Raw genomic sequence first — 23,485 nt, 5'->3', positions numbered from 1 at the left:
TGATGTGGTGCTCTCAGCCCAACGTGTGTGCAGTCAATGACACCCTGCACCCTTGGGAAGCCTGCCATTTGGGCAAATCCGGCCTGCCGTTCCACCTGTTTGTCGCTTGTCATCAGAAAGGAGATGTACTGGACCCTTCTGCTGTACAGTGCATCTGTGACCTGCCGGATGCACTGATGTGCCAAGAATTGTGAGATGTTGCCAATGTCTGCATTGGTAGACTGGAAAGACCCCATGTGTAAAAATTCACGGCGATGGTGACCTTGGTCTCCACAGTGAGGACGGTCCTGAGACTTGTTTGAGGCTGCAGATCTCGCAGGACAGTGCAGAGCTCCCTGAGTACTTCTTTCTGAAATCGTAGCCTTCGCAGGCATTGCTCAGCACTGAACTGGAGGAAGAACTGAGGTATATAGAACCTTTAAGGGATGGCCTCCTTCCCCCATGTCTGCGTTGGCCACCTCCCCTGGCAGCTGCCTGCTGACCATCTCCCTGGTCCTCCTCATTATCGGGCTCCTCTAGAGGCTCTTGCTGGAAAGACTCCTCTCCCAGTATTTGGAGGGGGGGGCGGTGGGGTGTCAGCATCCCTCACCCTCCTCCTGATGCCAAGTCCCTCCTGACCACCCTCTCTAGCTGCAGGTCTGCACACATCTGCATGCCCGTCTCTCTGTTGTGCAGCCATAACTGCTGCCTCCCTTGCTAACTGTCTCTCTGCACAGTGCTGACGGCAACACCTTCTGCGTGCCGCCCTGCCTCTGACCAGGTGTCGCCATCCCAACACTCCTCCCATCCTCAGGGTGAACCCTTCCAAATAGGTGTCTGCAGCCCACAATGATGCCTCCAGGCCTTCACGAAGAGTCAGACCTGAAAGTTGTACAAAAGTCTGCGAAAACCTCTGAGCAGCACTCAGCAGGTTTAATGGAGCCAAAACAATTAATAAAACTTATTGCACTTTTACTATTTACCTACCAAGCGGCCCCGATCGCGGCAAAACTCCAGCAGTGTCGCGTAAGTGCACCAATTGGAAAACCTTGCGGGGGCACTGCCTGAAGAAGTCCTCGGTTTTTGTTGCTGAAAATCGCGGGGAATGGTCATTTTCCAGTGGCCCGCCCGCTGATTACCTCACCGCGCCACTAACTCCTTAAGCGCTGCTTCACCCCGCCAATTGCGACGTAAGTACGCACCACTCAAATCCTCCCCGAGCTGGATGTGGCTCAGGGAGGGAAAAACATCCGACACGGTAGCCGTCTCTTCAGGGACGGTGAATTTCAGCCCCATGGTGTCGTATTTGACCCGGAAATGAATTCCAGCCACATATCCGCGGCATAACTAAAACCATCTATTTCCAGCTCCGTAACATTGTCAGTCTCTGCTCCTGCCTCAGCTTATCTGCTGCTGAAACGCTCATCAATGCCTTACCTCTCCTGGTTGGCCTCCCACTTTCTACCCTATGTAAAACTTGAGGTCATCCAAAACTCGATAGTCTTTGTCCTGACACACACCAAGTCATGATCACCCATATACATTGGCTCTCGGTTAAGCAAAACTTCAATTTAAAGATTCTCATCCTTGTTTACAAATCTCTTCATGGCCTCGCCCCTCCCTATCTCTGCAATCTCCTTCAGCTTCACAACCCCTCAAGATGTCTGCGCTCCTCAAATTTTGCTCCCTTGAGCATCCCTCATTATAACTGCTCAACCATTGGTGGCCATGCCTTCAGCTGCTTAGACCCCAACCTCTGGAACTCCCTCCCTAAACCTCTCCGCCTCTCTATCCTCCTTTAAGACGCTCCTTAATACCTACCTCTTTGACCAAGCTTTTGGTCATCTGCCGTAATTTCTTCTTTTCAATTCAATTCAATTCAATTCTCTTCAATTATATGGCTCGGTATCAAATTTATTTGTTTTGTCTTAAAACATTCCTGTGAAGTGCCTTTGGACGTTTTACTACATTAAAAGCGCTATATAAATACAAGTTGTTGTTGTTGTTGAATAAACGGGTAATTTTTCAGGTTTGCAGGCTGTTACGAGTGGGGTGCCACAAGGATCAGTGTTGGGGCCTCATCTATTTACAATCTATATTAATGACTTAGATGAAGGGACCAAGTGTAATGTATTCAAGTTTGCTGATGATACAATGCTAGGTGGGAAAGTAAGCTGTGAAGAGGACAGAAAGGCCAGAATTTTGCCGGCGCTCAGAGGGTGGGTTTGGAGGCGAGTCCGCTGTCAAAATAGAAAAGATTGACAGTGGGTCAGCAGCCCGCTGTCAACCCGCCTCCACGTCAGTTTCCCAAGTGCCGGGTATGTCAGCACTTTACAGACTCGACACCGAGCAGCGGGGGAGGCAATTCACATTGTTAAGAGCTTATTAAAGGGTACTCAGCAAGATTTTACCATGCATGTACCATTTTTCTAGCTTTTTGACGAGGTTCACGGCGGTCAGGGATCACATCTGATAAGTAGGTCCGGTTTTAATGACTCTCCATTCCTCTGAATAGTTGGCAGCTGCAAAAGTGATATAAAAGCTACCATTTCACAGCTGTTCACTTTCCAATCTTAGAACCTGGAGCCTTCAGGATTTGTAAGACACTTTTGAGCTTTATTCAGTTTGGAAGTGTTTGGAGTAAACTCTCTATCCACTGTCACCTCCTTGGAACAACGGATTTCACCACTGACAGATTGCTTCTGCCAACTCAATTCAGCTGTCATCTATTCCACCAGCATCGGTACCCTTGCCCTTGAAAAAAATCTCACCTTGGTGCTCAGAATCCCACCATGATCAGCCCCAACACCAACATCACCAAGCACACCAGAAGCACCAACAACACCAACCTTCGCCGCAATCACCTGATGCTGCACAGGACACAGGGCATCAGCTCCTGACCACACTGCTTCCCATGGTGAGGCCGTGTGGTCAGGTGCTGATGCCCTGTGTCCTGTGCAGCATCAGGTGATTGCGGAGAAGGTTGGTGTTGTTGTTGGTGCTTCTGGTGTGCCTGGTGATGTTGGTGTTGGTGCTGCCACATGATGCGCCAGGTTGGCATCACTCCACACCAGCATCATAAAACATCCCTGCAAAGCCTAAGCCATTCTTTTCACATTCATTACTATTGCGGTGGCTACTGTTACGTCTCACCATTCACTACAACTCACTAAGCCATTTCCAAAGGTGCACACAAATTTGTCCAAGAAGGCAAAGGTCTCGAAATTGACCTCCTGTTATCACCTCTGGGGGGAGAGGATGCGATAACGACAAGCTAACCACTTATCGACCGGGCGTGATGAGATGAACGACTCCCACTAACTTCGGCGGAAGGTTTGCAGTGGCGGTAAGACGTTGTGCCCTGATCTCCTTCGCCCGGAGATTGTGACATCATTGCCGTGTGCATCGCCCCGGTAGAGCCCAGACCCGAACTTCAGTTCCGCCCCCTGCAGCATCGTCAGGCGAAAACACCGACAGCTGCAGGAGGCGTTATTTGGGAGGGCGGGAGCTTCGGGGGAAAACGTTAAAGGGGAGGTAGCCAAGGTAAGCAGAAAAATTTCTACAATTCTGTTTTTCAATTTCTTTCATTCCTCTTCGGCCGCGATCGATCAGCCCAGCATTCTGCTGCAGTGCATCGAGCTGATTGGGCTGGATCGTGGTTGCTGTCGGGGACCAGCTAACTGGTTCCAATGCAGAGCCTACAGCGCTGCGCAACTACCGCCACACCTGCGTTCTGTAGCACTCCAGGAAGGAAGCAGAGCGTTTGATACACCTCTCCACTGCCTTCCTGGGGCGCAATCACTGAATTTTTTAAAAGCTGGGAATCATTAGTGCCTGGTTACAATGATTCCCAGCTTTCAAAAGTTAACGCCCTAAACGGCTGTGTGCATCTAAAGTTTTGATAAGTGCTTCTGAAAGATAAGGCTCCCAGCCAGAGCACAAAGCCAGAAAATTACCCCTATAGAGAAAGTCATACAGAGTAACAGAGGATGCTTTTCTAAAGTTGTAACTAAGAAATATTTGAGGTGATTTTCTGACTTATGAGTGTTAAAGAGCGAAAGAGCGTTTTCACAGATATATGGAGGGGCGGGTAAATGGTGTCAGCTTTGGCTCAGTAGTGACACTCTCACCTGAATCAGAAGGTCGTGGGTTCAAGCCCCACTCTGGAGACTTGTGCATATAATCTTGGCTGACACTTCTGTGTAGTCCCGAGGTAATGCTGCACCATCACAATGGATTGGAAAACCGCAAATGTAATACCCCTATTTTAAAAAAGGAGGCAGACAGAAAGCAGGAAACTAAATACCAGTTAGCCTAACATCTGTCGTTGGGAAAATGCTGGATTCCATTGTTAAGGAAGCAGTAACAGGAAGTTTGGAAAAGCATGATTCAATCAAGCAGAGTCAACATATTTTTATGACAGGAAAATCATGTTTGACAAATTTGCTAGAGTTCTTTGAGGATGTAACGAGCAGGGTGGATAAGGGGGAACCAGTGGACGTGGTGTATTTGAATTTCCAGAATGCATTCGTTAAGGTGCCACATAAAAGGTTACTGCACAAGATAAGAGGTCACGGGATTGGGGGTAATATATTAGCATGGATAGAGGATTGGCTAACTAACAGAAAACAGAGAGTTGGGGTAAATGGGTCATTTTCTGTTCAGCAAACAGTGACTAGTGGGGTGCTGCAGGGATTGGTGCTGGGTCCTCAACTATTTACAATACATATTAATGACTTGGATAAGGGACCGAGTGTAATGTAGCCAAGTTTGCTGATGATACAAAGATGGGTGGGAGAGCAAATTGTGAGGAGGACACAAGAAATCTGCAAAGGGATATAGACAGGCTAAGTGAGTGGTCAAAAATTTGGCAGATGGAGTATAACGTGGGAAAATGTGAGGGTATACACTTTGGTAGAAAAAATAGAAAAGCAAATTATAATTTAAATGGAGAAAAATTGCCAATTGCTGCAGTGCAGAGGGACCTGGGGTCTTTGTGCATGAAATGCAAAAGGTTAGTGTGCAGGTACAGCAAGTAATCAGGAAGACAAATGGAATGTTGGCCTTTATTGCAAGGGGGATAGAGTATAAAAGCAGTGAAGTCCTGCTACAACTGTACAGGATATTGGTGAGGCCACACCTAGAGTACTGCATACAGTTTTGGTCTCCATATTTAAGGAAGGCTATACTTGCATTGGAGGCTGTTCAGAGAAGATTCACTAAGTTGATTCCGGAGATGAGGGGGTTGACTTCTGAAGATAGGTTGAGTAGGTTGGGCCTATACTCATTGAAGTTCAGAAAAATGAGAGATCTTATCGAAACATATAAGATCATGAGAGGGCTTGATAAGATGGATGCAGAGAGGCTGTTTCCATGCATAGGGGAAACTAAAATTAGGGGGCATTGTCTCAGAATAAGGGGCCTCCCATTTAAAACCGAGATGTGGAGGGATTTATTCTCAGAGGGTTGTAAATCTGTGGAATTCTCTGTCCCAGAGAGCTGGGGAGGCTGGGTCACTGAATATATTTAAGCCAGATATAGATAGATTTTTGAGCGATAAGGAAATAAAGGGTTATGGGGATCAGGCAGGCAGGGAAATGGAGCTGAGTCCATGATCAGATCAGCCATGATCTTATTAAATGGCGGAGCAGGCTTGAGGGGCCAAATGGCCTACTCCTGTTCCTATTTCTTATATAAGTTCCACCTTTCAAATGAGACGTTAAACCAAGGGCCAGTCTATCCTCTAATTGAATAAGAGGCTTTCTCCTGATCTAATGACCAGCATTTATTTCTTAACTAACACCACCAAAAAAAAGATTATCTGGTCATTTATCCCATTGTTGTGCAAACTGTGTTTCCTTGCATTACAAGAGTGACTACGGTACAAAAGTACTTAATTGATTGTAAAGCACTCTGGGATATACTGAGTTCATGAAAGGCACTATATAAATGCTAGTTCTTTCTTTCGCCTTTAAATTCTTAATCAAATGGGAACACTGCAATTTCGAATAAAGAGAATCTTAAATAAATGCCAGCTATAAGAAGGAAAAATTAGGAAAGTACTTTTTCTGTGTTGGTTCAATGGTGTAATGGTGAGCAGTTTGGACTTTGAATCCAGCGATCCGAGTTCAAATCTTTATTATTTGAATGGGGAGAAATTATAACATGCTGCGGTGCAGAGGGACCTGGGGTCCTTGTGCATGAATCCCAAAAAGTTAGTTTGCAGGTGCAGCAGGTAATCAGGAAGGCGAATGGAATGTTGGCCTTCATTGCGAGAGGGATGGAGTACAAAAGCAGGGAGATCCTGCTGCAACTGTACAGGTTTTTGGTGAGGCCGCACCTGGAGTACTGCGTGCAGTTTTGGTCACCTTACTTAAGGAAGGATATACTAGCTTTGGAGGAGGTACAGAGACGATTCACTAGGCTGATTCTGGAGATGAGGGGGTTACCTTATGATGATAGATTGAGTAGACTGGGTCTTTACTCGGAGTTTAGAAGGATGAGGGGTGATCTTATATAAACATTTAAAATAATGAAAGGGATAAACAAGATAGAGGCAGAGAGGTTGTTTCCACTGGTCGGGGAAACTAGAACTAGGGGGCACGGCCTCAAAATACGGGGGAGCCAATTTAAAACAGAGTTGAGAAGGAATTTCTTCTCCCAGAGGGTTGTGAATCTGTGGAATTCTCTGCCTAAGGAAGCAGTTGAGGCTAGCTCATTGAATGTATTCAAATCACGGATAGATAGATTTTTAACCAATAAGGGAATTAAGGGTTACGGGGAGCAGGCGGGTAAGTGGAGCTGAGTCCACGGCCAGATCAGCCATCTTCTTGTTGAATGGCGGAGCAGGCTCGAGGAGCTAGATGGCCTACTCCTGTTCCTAATTCTTATGTTCTTATATTCTTATGTGTAAGTGCTCAGCCATTTTACATACAACTAATTTTTATGAGGCATAAATTTTTATTTGTCATTTATTCTTATAAAATTATTGGGCCTACCTGGGCAGGGTCTCCTGCCATAACTTTGGTGGCATAAAGGGCTGTGTTCTGCTGGTTATGTCATTTTACTGGGACATCCGCTTCTCTCCCACCAAAGTTACAGCGAGTAGTAACTCAGGGCCACGCTACCCACAGAATCATAGGCATTTACAGCAGTGATGGGGGCTATTCTGTGCCGACTCTTTACGTTGTAAGAGAAATTTGGCATTAGGGGTACCAGCGGGACAAGGGTTAAAGTGCTGGTTCCTGCAATGGCCCATAAGGAGGTAAAAGGCCTCTCTTCGGCCTTGTACCAAGGCTCCAGAAGTTATCAATTCAATAATATTCTGACAGGATACGATGTGAGAACCTAAACAGACATTGATAAGACCTTGCGAAGAGGCTCGAGGCGACTCACAGGCACCAAGGAAATGTATAACAAATTCCGACCTAATGAAGTCATTCTAGTCACGGCCTAAAGCGGTCACGAGGGTCTTGGCCTGTCAATCCAAAGTAGCACTAATAAGGTAGTCCAATTAGAGAAGTAGCACTGATAAGGTAGTTCAATTAGAAATCTAGGGAGGTCTTGTCCGGGAACAGAGGGGTTTTGAAATGTATAAAAGTTGTATGATTGTGCTGTTCGGGGAGCATCTCCACTCACAGGCGACTGTGATAAGAGGTGTTCCCGGACGTTCGTAATAAAGATCATTATACTTTGCCATCTGTCTCTGTCTGCTAACTTCGAGAATTGCTACGTGGGCTGGGGCGAGCGTCGATCCTCTATATCAGTGGGCTGCTCGTGGGAGAGGAAGCCTTCCCATCTCCCCCTTACAACGAGATAAATCCAAAGCATTATCATAGCTGCTACTCTTTGGCAATCAATTGGCCCATCATCCACAACCTTTGGGGGATAGAGTTCCAGATTTCCATTACACTTTGTGTAAAAAGTGCTTCCTGATTTCACTCCTAAATGGCCTGGCTCTAATTTTAAGATTATGCACTCTTGTTCTGGACTCCTCCCACCAGAGCACTTGGTTTCTCTGTATCTACTCTATTGAGTCTCCTTATCGTTTTAAACACCTTGATTAGATTACCCCTCAGCCTTCTAAACGCAAGAGAATACAAGCCAATTTTACATAATCTATGCTCAGAATTTAACTCTTTAAGCCCTGGTGATATTCTGGTGAATCTGTGCTGTACCCCTCCCAAGGCCAATATATCGTTCCTGAGGTTCAGTGCCCAAAGCTGAATGCAGAGCTCCAGATGGGGTTTGAACATGGCTCTGTAAAACAGTCAAATAAAACCTAACAATTGGTAACCGAATCTTTTATAGGGAGCTGAACCTTATTTTGTAATCATTTCACAATTAAGAGTACTCAAACCTACATATGTCTTCAGTTAGCGGAAATTACTAGGTAAATAATTTGGCACAGAAATTCAACATGGATTTTCCTGGTCTCCCACCATCACTTTGGTAGATCAGCAAAGCCACCAGATAAATGGTGAAAGAAATCTAGTAATATCAATTTCCACGGTTCCCACTGAAATAACGGGGGGGAAACAAGGAAAAACCACGGGCTAGAAATTCAGTATCGCCCATTTTGAGGCGGTAATCCAGGTTGGTTGGTAAGTGTAATGCCTTGTGAAAGTAAATAAAGGGAGGACTTCCGCATAGAGAGCCCTCCATTGGGGACCCCCCGCCTCCTCCAGATGACAAAATGGTGCCACTATAGCGTGCCTGGAATGCAGAGCAGGAATCCCCTCTGCACAGACTGAAAAGCACATAGGGGATTTCCCGGAAGTAGCTCAAGTTGTGAGGCGTTGGCTCCCGAGGGAGGTTTCGGGGCTTGGCGCCGATGAGGAATTCCGTCCGGACGGAGGGGGCAGTTCGGACAGGATCATTCCACGTGCTTGAGTCTCCTCAACACACCTAGTGGAGTCAGGGCACAGTGCCACGTCAGCCCAGGACAGGCGCCACGCCAGCTCGACTGGCACCATTCAACCCTCTCCTCCGAGTAGGTCCCTGAATCTGGTCACCTTGCCAAACATAGCCCCCTCATCTGCCTGCTACCTAAAATCACGGTCGTGGAGGTACGGATTCCTGTGCAGCGGCTCCCGAAGGACAGCTGTCACTCCAGACGGGGTGGGAAACTGCGCTTGCAGGCAATCTTGTTCCAGACCCTGATGAGTTCCTGGTAAAAGACAGGTAGGCCCCGCATGGAGGCCTGGATGCCTCCTAGGTTTATAAACAGAAGCTGCGTGTCATAATTGAGGCCATACTGCTGGCAGAAGAAATATGTCGCCAATGCACACCATCTGGGAGGATGCTCGAATACAGATATCTCGTCAGGATCTGAAGACGGAAAGCCACAGCTTGAGTGCTCACAAAAACCAGCGCCTGACTGCCCTCCCTAAGCGGGAGACTCAGAACCGCAGCAGAGACCCAATGCTTCCTGTTGTCCCAGAAGAAGTCGACCAGCTTCTTCTGTATCTTGGTGACAAACGCATTGGAGGCAACTCTACAACTATTTTGGTGTAAAACAATAAATTAAGTGCCCCTAGAACCGACAAATTAACCAATAAAACTTTTTAAACAATAAGCGGTCAAATTAAAATTTGGTTGCCGGGGATGATAATGCACTCCAGTCCCTCCGGCGCCCACCTTTCGCGGAAGGCCGCAAGTGTACCGGTGGACACAGTGTGCTCCATCTCCAGGGACATCCTGGCTCGGATGTAACCGTGGAAGGGAGGTAGGCAGTTGGGTTGAACGATCCCCTCAACCGCCCGCTGTCTGGACCAGTTAATGGCCACCTTGGCCAGGCCCAGGAGCAGTCCTACGAGGAGGTCCTCTGACCTGCCCGCTCCCTTCCGCACAGGGTGCCCAAAGATCTGGAGCGTGGGACTGAAGTGCAAGCATAATTTGAGGAGCAGCCCCTTCAAATATTGGAACAGGGGCTGCAACCTATAACACGCCACCTAAACATGGAACGCGGACTCTTCCAGACTGCAGAAATTACAGACAGCCTGGGAGTCTGTGAACCAACTTAAAGATCAATTGCACGAGACTGCCCCGTGCAACACCCTTCAGGCTAAGTCCCCAATAAGTAAAGGGAGGACTCCAGTGTAGAGAGCACTCCATTGGGGACCCCTGCCTCCTCTGGACGGCAAGATGGTGTGCCATGGCGTGTCTAGACGGCAGACGAAGATGGTAAAATGGAGAGTGTGCAAGAGCAGCCCGTACAGGAATCCGCTCCGCACAGAACTGAGAGGCATGGAGGAGGCTCAAGTTGTGAGGCGCCGGCACCCAAGGAGGATTCAGGGCTTGGTGTCAATGAGGAATTCCATCTGGACGCAGGTCAGTTCGAATGGGATCTCCCCATGAGCTGGAGCTTCCTTGATGCACCTAGTGGAGCCAGGGCCCAGTGCTGTTTGTAGCGACTCGATGGCATTGGCTGCGAGCCGGACGTCGTCCCACGATAGGCACCGTGCCAGCTCTTCTGGTGCCACCCAGCCAGCTCCTCCGCCATCCAGTAGGTCCCTGACCATGGTCTCCTTTCCAAACACAGCCCTCTTGTCCACCTGTCACCTAAAACCGCGCTTATGGAAGTACGGATTCCTGAGTAGCAGCTCCCAAAGGACAGCCACTACTCCAGACGAGGGAGAACTGCACTTGGTGGCGACTTTGTTCCAAACCCTGATGAGTTCTTGGCAAAGACAGGCAGTCCTCGCATGGCGGTCTGGACGCCTCCCAGGTTTACAAACAAAAGGATGCTCAACGTACAGGTATCGCTGCAGGGTCTGAAGATGGAAAGTCGCAGCCTGGATGCTCACGCACACCAATGCCTGACCACCCTCCCTGAGCAGGAGACTCAGAACCGCAGCAAAGACCCAATGCTTCCTGTTGTCCCAGAAGAAATCGACAAGGTTCCTGTATCTTGGTGACTAACACAGAGGTTCAGCAAACCTGTGAGCAGTCTCAAAGGTGCATACATTACACTGCTTCCCCTTTTTTTAGAAGCTAGGTATTTATACTGTTACACTCATAATAAATGGTCAGACTGAGTACTGTGTGTAATGAGCAAGTGTGATCTTTGCTCCTTTATTAAGATTCCAGAGTGCAGGTACCACATGGGGGGCATGCTGGGATCTCTTGGGACTCCAACAGGTAGGCCCTCTGGTGGTCAGGTGTGATCAAGGGGTTAAATACATAACATCACTCCCCCGTGAAATCAACAGTACACTTATTTTCAAGGTGAGACAATCTGGGGCTTTGCGCTCCCTTGTCGATCGTCTCGGTACAAATGCTGGTGTGGGTGGATTGGTCAGTTCTTCACTGGGCTGTTGGACAGCTGGCCTTGCCGGACTGCTGGGGATGATGAGTTTAGTTTCGTGGTCAACTGTGATGTCAGTTGCCACTTGTGCGTGTGTTGGAATGTCAAAGTTGGTGGTGTCCTCTTCAGGTTGTTCGTAGTTGTTGGTGAACCGAAATTTGATTTGGTCCAAGTGTTTTCTGTGTGTTTGTCCATTGGTCAGTTTGACCTGAAACACCCTACTCCCCTCTTTGGCCGTGATCGTGCCAGCGAGCCATTTGGGACCATGTCCACAATTGAGCACAAACACAGGATCATTGATCTCAATATCGCGTGACAAATTTGCACGGTCAAGGTACACACTTTGTTGATGCCGCTTGTCCACGTGATCATATAGATCAGGGTGGACAAGAGAGAGCCTTGTTTTAAGCGCCCTTTTCATGAGCAGTTCAGCTAGAGGGATCCCGGTGAGTGAGTGGGGTCTGGTGCGGTAGCTGAGCAGTACTCAGGACAACCGGGTCTGCAGGGAGCCTTCCGACACGCGTTTCAAGCTTTGCTTGATGGTCTGAACTGCCCATTCTGCCTGGCCATTGGATGCGAGCTTGAACGGGGCAGATGCAACCCATGTTTGATCCCGTTGCGGGTCATGAATTCCTTGAATTCAGCACTGATGAAGCACGGCCCATTGTCGCTGACTAGGACATCAGGCAAGCCGTGCGTGGCAAACATGGTTCGTAGGCCATGGATGTGCTTACAGACATTATTGCACATTCAATCCATTTTGAGTAAGCGTCCACAACAACCAAAAACATTTTGCCTAGGAATGGGCCCATATAGTCTACATGGATCCTCGACTACGGTTTTATTGGCCATGACCACAAACTTAGCAGTGCCTCTCTTGGTGCATTGCTCAACTGAGAGCAAGTGTTGCACTGGCACATGCATGATTCTAAATCTGAGTCGATGCCAGGCACCACACGTGGGATCTGGCTATGGCTTTCATCATTACTGTCGTGTATGTAGATATCTTTAGCAAATGACTCCACGAGGGTATGATACTGAAACTGTGTTAACCTGTAGTCGTTTATTTGCAGCTCCCAAGTGAGGACACCAAGCTGCGAGTTCCTTTATATACTGGATTACCTGCAGTGTGCAGGTAACCCTTAGGTCTCCAACAGCAGCACCCTCTGGTGTACAGGTAAGGTGTGTACAGTGTAAGGATACGTTCTGTGTTGCACAACAGGGTTGCAGATATCCACAGTAAACAGGCATGCATATACAACAATTATGATGCCCGGGTGGGTGTTGTGCGGTTCGCAAATAAATGTCTCTCTGCCTTTCTTGGGCAAGACTACGCGATTGCCCCACAAAAGACAGTCCGCCTGCAAGAACAGCTCGTCTTTGCATCTGTGGAACGTTTTAATCGCTTCCTGCATCTCCACTGGGACACTGGACCAGCTCCCATGGAGAACACAGTTTTTTACCAAGGACAGTAAAGGATCCTGGCTGGTCCAGGTCCTGATCTGGCAGGCCGTAACGGGAGACTTCTCGTTCTCAAATGCCTCCATGACCATGAGCAAGTCCACTGGAAGTACCATTTCCACCCCGGTGGTGGGCAATAGTAGCCGACTGAGAGCATCTGCGAAGTTCTCTGTGCCTAGTCTGTGGCGGATTTCATAGCTGTATGCCGACAGGGTGAGTGCCCATCTTTGGATGCGGGCAGAGGCATTGGTATTAATCCCTTTGTGCTCCGAGAATATCGATATGAGCGGCTTGTGGTCAGTTTCAAGCTCGAACCTGAGGCTAAATAAGTACTGGTGAATTTTTTTTACCCGGTAAACGCACGCCAGAGCCTCTTTTTCAACCATGCTGTAGGCCCTTTTGGCCTTGGACAAACTCTTGGATGCATATGCAACTGGTTGCAAAATTCCCAATTCATTAGCCTGTTGTAACCCACACCCGATCCCGTATGACGACGCATCGCAAGCTAACATCAATCGTTTACATGGATTATACAGGACAAGCAGTTTGTTAGAACACAATAAGTTTCTGGCTTTCTTAAAGGCAGCCTCTTGTGAATTCCCCCAGACCCAGTCGTCTCCCTTGCGCAGTAGCGCATGTAGGGGTTCTAGCAGGGTGCTTAACTGAGGTAGGAAATTACTGAAATAGTTAAGGAGCCCCAGGAATGGCCGCAGCTCCAACACGTTCTGTGGTTGCGGCGCATTCTTGATGGCCTCCGTCTTGGCGTAGGTGGGTCTGATGCTGTCTGCTGCGATTCTCCTATCTAAGAATTCAACGTCCTGTGCCAGGAAACCACACTTCGAGCGTTTCAACCTGAGCCCCACACGATCCAACCGACTGAGAATCTCCTCCAGATTCTTCAAGTGCTCCATGGTGTCCTGACCTGTAACCAATATGTCATCCTGTAAGACCACTGTGCAAGGAACCGACTTTAGCAGGCTCTCCATGTTCCGCTGGAAGATCGCTGCGGCCGACCGAATCCCGAACCGGCACCGGTTGTAGATAAACAGACCGTTGTGCGTGTTGATGCAGGTGAGGCCTTTCGAAGACTCCTCCAGCTCCTGCGTCATGTAGGCCGAGGTCAGGTCCAGCTTGGTGAACGTCTTCCCTCCAGTCAGGATCACGAATAGGTCGTCTGCCTTTGGTAGCGGGTACTAGTCCTGCAGCGAAAAACAGTTAATTGTTACTTTATAGTCCCCCCAAATTCTAACCGTACCGTCCTCCTTGAGCACCGGAACAATCGGACTGGCTCAGTTGTTGAACTCCACCGGCGCGATGATGCCTTCATGTTGCAGCCTGTCCAGCTCGATTTCCACTTTTTCACGCATCATGTACAGTACCGCCCGAGCCTTGTGGTGGATGGGTCGTGTACCGGGAACCAAATGGATCTGCACTTTCGCCCCCGAAAAGCTTCCAATGCCTGGCTCGAATAACGAAGGGAACTTGCTTAGAACCTGGGTACATGCGGTGTCGTCGACGGACGAAAACACTCGGATGTCGTCCCAGTTCCAATGGATTTTCCCCAGCCAGCTTCTGCCAAACAACGTGGGGCCATCCCCTGGCACAATCCACAGCGGGAGTTCGCGTACTGCTCCATCATAGGAGACTTTGACTTCAGCACTGCCAATTACAGGGATTAGTTCCTTGGTGTAAGTCCTTAATTTGGTGTGATTGGAGCTGAGCTTGGGCCTGTGTGCCTTCTTTCCCCACAGCCTGTTGAAGGCCGTTTTACTCATTATGGATAGACTTGCCCCCGTATCCAGCTCCATAGACACTGGAATACCGTTCAGTTCAACTTTCAATATTATTGATGGGCATTTTGTATGAACGTGTGTATCCCGTACACCTCTGCCTTCTCAGTACGAGTTTCCAATTCCGTCTGATCAACTGTGGATCGATCTTCCTCTGCAATATGGTGGTTTGCAGGGTTTGCAGCTCGCCTGCACATTCGGTGGAGGTGTCCCATTGTTCTGCAGCCATTGCACGCATAGTGCTTAAAGCGGCATTGATGGGACCGATGATCACCTCCGCAGCGCCAATAGGGTGTTAACTGCCTCACATTAATAGATGATGGCGGACTCTGGGTCAATTGAGGTCGGGCCACAGCAGCCGGCTAGTACGTTTTTCCCTGTACATTTCTGCTCAAAACCGACATTACTTTATGCACAGTACTGGCCGAAACTTCTTTGTTCTGTGAAATCTGCTTAGTGTTGTCGCTGGTGGACATAAACACCTGGGCTATCATTATGGCTTTACTCAGATTCGGAGTTTCTGCAGTCAACAGTTTGCGAAGGATTTTCTCATGTCCGATGTCCAGTACAAAAAAGTCTCTGAGCATTTGTTCTAGGAATCCCTCAAACTCACAATGTCCTGCAAGGCGCCTTAGTTCGGCGACGTAGCTTGCTACTTCCTGGCCCTCCGATCGTTGACACGTATAGAACCGATATCTTGCCATCAAAATGCTTTCCTTAGGATTTAGGTGCTCCCGGACCAGCATACACAATTCTTCGTAGGATTTCTCTGCTGGTTTTGCCGGGGCCAGGAGATTCTTCATGAGGCCATAGGTTGTTGCTCTACAGACAGTTAGGAGAATCGCCTTTCATTTGGTAGCGTTCTCGTCTCCTACCAGCTCGTTGACCACAAAGTATTGGTCGAGTCTCTCCACGAAGGCTTCCCAATCGTCCCCCTCTGAGAACTTCTCCAGGATGCCGACTGTTCTTTGCATTTTCATGCGGTTGTTCATTACCTTGTCGCCAATTGTTACACTCCTAATAAATGGTCAGACTGAGTACTGTGTGTATTGAGCAAGTGTGACCTTAGCTCCTTTATTAAGATTCCAGAGTGCAGGTACCTCGTGGGTGGCCTGCTTATATACTGTGACCCAAGGGATGCTGGGATCCCTTGGGACTCCAACAGGTAGGCCCTCTGGTCGTCAAGTGTGATGCAGGTTACAAGGGGTTAAATACATAACATGTACAATCTTTCAAAAAGATTACTTATCATGATTAAAATTTAACAAATTCATCTGCTGAGCCTGAGTATCTTTTTGTAAGCTTTTAGCAATTCCAAAGCTAACTACTGGAATTGATTCGAATGGAACTGATTGGAAGCTAACTACTGGAGTTATTCCACATTTCTTTGCAGTTGGCTGGCCATGCCCATTTTCTATATTCTTGTTTGACTCGAGACCATCTTGGGGAATTTCTGTTTTCAGGGCGTGAAGCTCAGGATTGCAGACCTCTATCTACCTGTGTCCTCTTGAGTTTCCTTGGAACCCTTACATCCATCCTAGTGTTAGCTTTCTTGATATTCCCAGTTATCAGTATCCTGTCTCATTATTGAGCATTCAGCCGCTGTATCTATTGTCATATTACTCTGTCGATTATTAATCAGTACTAACATTCTGAAATCCTGACATAAGGAATGTACTGCCTTGCCCTTCACTGCATATACACAAAACCTAAACTGTTCTGATCGGTTTTCCAGTGAAATCTTTGATTATCGTTGGGCCTGTCTTTGGATTTACATGCTGCTGCAATGTGTCCACTTTCTAGGCACCGGTAGCATCTTGCCCACTTGAACCAACACTGTTGTGCGGGGTATGGTTGCCATTACACCTATGACATCTATTCTTCTTAGTTTCATAACTCTCCCTCCGACTTGGGCTCACCCTCTTCTGCATTTCTATAGCCCGGTGACTGTGAACTGCTGCTACTGCCGGTAATGGGTGAAATTCCTTAATATTTTCCTCTGCATCTGCATGGAGATGGATATCTTGCAAGCTTTTTCAAAAGAGAGATCATCCATACCTAACAATTTTGATTGGATGCGTTTATCCGTTAGTCCACATACAAATTTATCTCAAAGAGCCCTATCTAGGGATCCTTCAAAATTGCAGTGTAGAGATAATTTTCTTATGGCAACAATGTATTCACTGATAGTTCTTTGGTTTCTCATTGCAAACTTTATAGCTCTTCGCTATTTCTAAAACCTGTGGGTCAAAATGATTCTCCAATATCTGTAGTATGTCTGAGAATGAAGCATCCTTAACCTTTCTCAAGGTTAACAAATTCAAAAAGATATCATAATTCTCTGCTCAATTATGACTGACAGAATAGCTTTCATCTTCTGCTGCACTGCTTGATTCCTTATTTGTGAATTTGCCACACCTGTTGGGACTTCATTGACATCATTAGCTCTAAAAAAAACATTTGCAATCTTTTACTGTAGGATCTAAACAATTCCTTATTCTTGTCAAAGGCTCCCAAATTACTGACATAACTCACTGTCACATCCATATTACCTTCTTAGCTTAATAGGTGTTAATCACTCTCAATAATCTTTAATTGCTTTTCAATGACCATAAATGGCTTTCCACAAGCTATTTTTGTCAGTTCAACACTTTTGTAATTTATTTGCTACTTGGGTTCTTTGCTTAAGAATTCATAGCAACACATTGCTATTAAGAATTAGTTGGTAGATTAGCAAAAGTTTAACAATCACACTACACATTAGCAGTTCATCCACTAGGCTCACAACCACCTGCCTCATCTGGGGTTTTATTGAGTCTTGTGAACATCACGTGATAGGCTAAACAGCTCACAACTCAACAGCTCTACAACTATTTTAATAGAACATAAAATCAAGTGCCCCCTTTTGGCGAGAGCACTCCACAAATTTCAAATTAAGCTTTTACAGAAACTTAAATCAAATTAAAATTTGGTTGCTGGGGGTGATGATGTACTCCAGTCCCTCCGGTGCCCACAGAAGGCCACAAGTGTACCGGTGGACACCACGTGCTCCATCTCCAGGGACACCCTGGCACGAACATAGCCATGGAAGAGAGGCAGGCAATCGGGATGAACAACCTCCTTAACCGCTCTTTGCCTGGACCTGTTAATGGCCACCTTGGCCAGGCCCAGGAGTAGTCCTACGAGGTGGCCCACCGACCTGCCCGCTCCCCTCCGCACCGGATGCCCAAAGATCAGGAGCATGGGACTGAAGTGTAGCCAAAAATCGAGGAGCAGCCCCTTTAAATAATGGAAGAGGGGCTGCAACATCACGCACTAAACATAAACATGGAACACGGACTCCTCCAGGCCGCAGAAATTGCAGGCAGCCTGGGAGTCCGTGAACAGACTTAAAAATTTATTGAACAGGACAGCCTGTGTCAACAGCTCTACAACTATTTTAGTCGAAACTTTAAATCAAGTGACCCCTTTTGGCACTAGAATCCACAAATTAACAATTTTAAACTTTAACAAAAACCATTAATCAAATTAGAATTTGGTTGCCGGGGGTGATGATGCACTGGTGGCTGCTGATCCTCCTCCTCCTCTGCCTCCCCATGCTGTACATCATCATGGTCCTCTTCCTTCTCCCGAAGTGGAGCTGCAATCCCCAGTGGCAATGCCTGGGCCCTCATGATGGCCAGGTTGTGCAGCATGCAGCAGACCACAATGAAGCACAAGACTTGATCAGGGGAGTACTGAAGGCTGCCTCCAGAGCAGCCAAGGCATCGGAAACATTGCGTTGGCACCGCAATAGTTGGCTCTACGAGGTTTCAGGTAGCTGCATGGCTCTTGTTGTACCAATGCTCAGCATGGGTGTTGGGGTTGCGGAGCGATGGCACAAGCCAGATGGCTTGACCATAGCCTTTGTCACCAAGAAGCCAGCCGCAACCTTAATGCAGTGGCTGGAAGAGTCATGGCACATTGCTCCCCGTAGGTTGAAAGCAGCGTGTACACTGCCAGAATAGCGGCATTCAGTGAGGTGTACTGCCAGAATAGCGGGTATTCACAACGAGGATGCGCTGCGTGTGGTCGCACACAAACTGTACATTGAGAGTGGTAGTCCTTGTGGTTGTGAAACACCTCTGCATTCTGATGTGGTGCATGCAATGCCACGTGGATGCAATCAATGGCGCCCTGAACCATCAGAAAGCCTGCTATCCTGATGAACCCACATGACCGTTCCTCCTGTTTCTCCCTCTTCTTGGGAAAGTTTATGTAGTCCATTCTCCAGCGGTAGAGAGCATCTGGGAACTTGCGGATGCAGCAATGAGCAGCATATTGTAACATGCTGCAGATGCCCCCTGCCACAGCCTGGAAGGAGCCAGAGGCATAGAAACTGAGCATCATAGTTACCTTCACTGTGACGGACAGAGAAGTCTTGATGCTGATATCAGCTTCTAGGTCTGGCTGCAAGAGATGGCATAGCTTGGTGACGACCTCCTCGCGGAACCACAGCCTTCTAAGGCCCTGCTCCTCAAACATGTCTAGGTATGATGAGTGCTCCCGATAAACCTATGGGCGGTAAGGCCTCCTATCCTGACATCTACGAGGTCTCCTCATTCGTGCCCCACATTCCCAATCTCCCTTCTCTATAGATGCCACTTACCAATTGCTTGGAGGAGGCAAAGGTCGCGTGTTAGCAATGCACCCATCTAAATGCACACCTCAAATCGCTACTTGACTGTAATTTTGAAGACAAACTGCCTCAGCAATCCCAGAGATTACACGCACTGTGCTATGTGGAAATGTAGCACTCACTGTGACCTCTGAGTAACCCGATTGGTCATCCCTTTAAATAACATCACACAAAGAGGCTGGGACCGCCTGCTTTCCCTGGCATGTTCAGCGGGTGTCGGTAAATGAGGCGCAGAAACCGAAGTTTGCATCCGAGGCGCTAGCAGGACGTTGCACACGTACTGACGTTAAGATCTGGCTTGGCGTTAGACGGCGATGCGATAACTGTTAGCGCCGCCAGTAAAAGTCAACCAAAGTTTCCGTGCGACACTAAAATCTCCGCGGCCGGGCGTTAAGCCATGAGTGAAGCTTTACCGCCGCTCCGGGGCGCTAACGGGAGGCGATACCCAACCAAATTTCTCGCCCCACGTCTTTATTTCACAGTCTAAAAGTACAGTCTTGTCATAAATACTGGCAACAACTGAAAACTTTGAGAAAGAGGCAGCGATTCATTGTCTGTTTCTGTGCATTTTTACAGATATCACTAATTTAATTACATTCAATAAAATTAATAAAACTTTAAAACATGTTGTTGGAGTTATTCAACATTTTATTGTTAGGCTTGAGAATGGTGTGTATCTGAGTATCGTCTCGACCCCTGGCCTGTGGTTCCTCTTGTACTGAACAGGATTACTATTGCAACAACACATCATAAGTAGGGTCATACTAACCTGTCTCACGACGGTCTAAACCCAGTGCACGTTCCCTATGCTGCCTCATAGTCGATTCTCCACACTACCTTGGCTCTCCATTTTCTATGGGAATACCTTAGCAGCATACCCATTGATACCCTGTCCCTCAAACACTTCCTAGACTCACTCACCCTCCTTCACATTTGTGTCCAAACCTGGACATTAGTTCGTCAGTGCTCAAAGCTGACTCCACCCCATCTACAAGTCAACTTTAACCCACTACAACCCCTCTCACTTTAATTTTGGACTCTCTCTTATTGTCTTCTCCATAATCTGCATTTACAATCAGGACATATCTATCCTAATCTTTGCCATGCTTACGTAACTTGAATTTCTCCTGTGTCAATTTATGTGCTCATTTTTGCCCAAACCCATTACTTTTATCTCTCTTTTTCTTCTCTTGACCCCTTCTCTCCTGCTTCCTCCCTTACCCAATCATGCCTCCTTTCATTTTTGCCCTCTCTGGTATTTCCTCCCCCCCCCCCACCCCCAAATTCCTCTGTCGCATTCCTCCCTTCCCCTTGCCCACCAAGCCAAGCTTCCCCCAAGGATAGCCACAGCCATAGCTCTCAATTTGCCTTATCTACAAGACCCACAAGCAGCAATCTTCCAAATTCATGGCCATCTTTTCCCCAACTCCGTGTTTGAACCTCTCCAATCAGGCCCAAGTGACAGCACTAAAATGGCTCTAATCAAAGTCACAAACAATATCCCCTGTGACTGTGACAGTGCACGATCCCATCTCATCCTTCTTGACCTGACTGCAGCCGTTGACACAGTTCCTAGGCAGAGAGGACAAAGGTTTTAACCTGTTGGTTACTGTGCTCGAGGGAAATGGAGAGGCCCAACAGCTTCATCCTAGTGGTACAGCCCCATCATGTGACAGGGAGCCACATGGGCACCTTAACATGGAAATGCCCATAGGAAATGTTTACATAGCATGCAACGTAAATAAGAATACACATCATATAGATATTTCCCATACCTATTTTACCACCTCTGCAAAAACTTGCCATTTTAGATCTCCAGAATCAACCAAGGGGAGGGGGTAGGAGGAGGAAGAACACAACTCCCGTTAACCATTTGGTTCAATAGTAAGTTAAAAACTTGGATAAGACTTTTTTTGAACCTAGAATTGAGAATCTGTATCACTGTAGCTACCAACTTTATATGTATTATCCGTACTAATTTCAAATGTATTAACTCTTTCTAAAATGGCCGATCATGGTTATTGCTGACTATTCAGATTTCACTATAGGAGAGAACAATGAGAGACTTGTCTTGTGATACAACCTTGAGGGACCGTATATGTGAATGTAGCAACAGATGTAGGAATACCCAGAGAAGCAGAACTATGCGTGCCTTCCTTGTCTGCAAAACAAGGATAAGCTGGAGATGACTTAATCTTCTCTCATGATTAGGGACATTGCTTAATTAACTGTGTAAATGACTAATTTAGCTTGTATCTATGCCACGGTAGCTGATGTGATAAGACAATGAAAAGGGGTTGTACCAGTCATGAACTGTATAAATGTATTGATTTTGTAATGATTTTTGCTTGCTCTGGTGGATTCGACAGACTCATGGAGTCGGTGCCCCTTTATCAGAGCAAGACCCTTCATCGATGAAGCTTGAATAAAGTTAGTCTGAACTAAACTTTAAAGTATTCGAGTCAGTGTATTCGCTGAAACAGATTGAGGGAAAAAGAATCCGTATTAACATTTGGTGTCAGAAGTGGGATCTCAACGGACGACCGCCGGGGACTTGCGAATTAAGAGCCGAACTAGCCTCGGACGAGACGGGAGGAAAATGGCCACCGGAGTGAGTACCTTTTAAATACCACCTCGGTTTCCTCCAGTCCCAAAAGTCTGAAGAAAGTTTTGCCACTCGCTGGTTCTCAGGTAGCATCCGAACAAGATCCAGGTCAATCTGGCGAATACCTTTTAACTTAGGAAATCGCGGGGCGACGCGAATAGGAACACCGCGGGGTTACGCAGAGGGAAAGGGAAATAGACTATCGCGGGGCGATGCGAATAGGAACACCGTGGGGTGACGCGGAGGGAAAGGGAAATTGTGTAAAACTAAATCACGGGGCGATGCGAGGAATTGTGTAAAACTAAATCGCGGGGCGACGCGAGGAATTGTGTAAGGATAAAATATTTCTTTACCGCGGGGCGACGCGGGAATGGGCAATCATGGATCCAAAAATAGAGCCGGCCAAAAAAAAAATTAATAAGCTTTGTTGAATGAAAAGAGACTTGTGTGAATGCCTGTCATTGAGTGAGAGTCCTTGTGTGATTTTTTGACTGCGGAATGAATTTTTTATGTTTTCATGTTTCTGAAAGCCTGTTTGGAAGAGTGGTACAGCTGTCTGTTTATTTTAGCTCCACCCACTTTTCCAAACAAAGTGAAAGTTTTTTCAACCCTTTGTAGTGTTGTCCTGTATGTGGGAAGTTTTAAGACATTTTAAGTTAGAAACGCAGGTGTGGATTTATTCGGATGATAAGTTACGGAGCTAGGAAATGCACAGAGGATTGTTTACATTGGGTCGAAAGACATAAATTTAGTCTAGGAATGAGATAAAGAATGCCTTTTAAAAAAGCTTCTAGCTCAAAAAAAAAGAGTTTTAAATAAAGATTGAAATTACAAAATTTGAATTGGGATTTTGAGATATTAAGAGAATGCACAGCAAAATACTGAGGTGGATTCAAACTAAAAAAAAAAGTTATTAAATTAAATCTGATCTCTTAAAGAAAAGAGGAGGAAATAAAACTAAAAGGTTTGGAAACAATCTAGAAATACCTTCAGGGATCAGGTCAAACTCCTGGGCGAGTGGCGAGCTATCTGCGAAGGTGTAAAAGGGACTTTTGAAAATGTTAAAACAGCAAGCTTTAGCAGTTTAGAAAAATACATTTTAACGACCTTGAAACTGGAACATTTTGAGATAACAAAAAGCAGCCCTCAAAGCCTACATGCTAGACTCCGTTCTAGTTATGGAGAAAAGAAAAAGATAAAGATGCAACTTTGAAAGTAAACAAATTGAACGAATTTGAAAGGAAAAGTGCCTTCGATTGTCTGATGATTTTAAATTAACAAATTTACAGAGACATGAGCCCTCCGTGTAAAATACAAAACCTAATTTGAAGAAAGGTGATCTGGAAAAAAGACGTAACGCACTAATTAGGTGCTGGAAAAAAAAGGGTTGTTTGCGATGGAAAAATACATAACTTACTAAATACTAGTTGATATCGGCTGTGAAAAAGATATTGGCTTAATTGGGGGAAAAAAATAATTCGAAGAAGTAAAAGACACTCTCCATTGATAATGATTTTAAATTACGAGAAAGTTTCACTGCAGTTTGAAAGATTTCCAAAATGGATGTTGTTTATCAAGAAAAGTCCCGAACAGTCTAAACAAGCAGGAGGGTTTTGAAAATAATGAGGAGAAAAGACCTAAGCTATGCGAACTCAGCACAGAAA

At 46.6% G+C, this 23,485-nt stretch overlaps 1 protein-coding gene across 4 annotated transcripts in view; it reads right to left on the bottom strand.

Moving 5' to 3' along the window:
• Nucleotides 1-23,485, bottom strand: part of LOC139278726 (diacylglycerol O-acyltransferase 1-like) — a 247,479-nt gene that overhangs the window by 200,937 nt on the left and 23,057 nt on the right. Inside the window, exon 2 of one of the 4 annotated variants that reach the window (XM_070897806.1) lies at nucleotides 22,809-22,850. The exons of the other annotated variants lie outside the window; for them this stretch is intronic. The gene's annotated coding sequence lies outside the window, so the exon portion shown is untranslated. The remainder of the gene's footprint in view (nucleotides 1-22,808; nucleotides 22,851-23,485) is intronic. 4 annotated transcript variants of the gene reach the window in all.

This window comes from Pristiophorus japonicus, chromosome 13 (genome assembly GCF_044704955.1).
Source record: "Pristiophorus japonicus isolate sPriJap1 chromosome 13, sPriJap1.hap1, whole genome shotgun sequence".
In the NCBI taxonomy this organism is placed as follows: Eukaryota; Metazoa; Chordata; class Chondrichthyes; family Pristiophoridae; genus Pristiophorus; species Pristiophorus japonicus.
The sequence above is the reverse complement of the archived record's forward strand: the minus strand, read 5'-3'. Positions and strand labels throughout refer to the sequence as shown.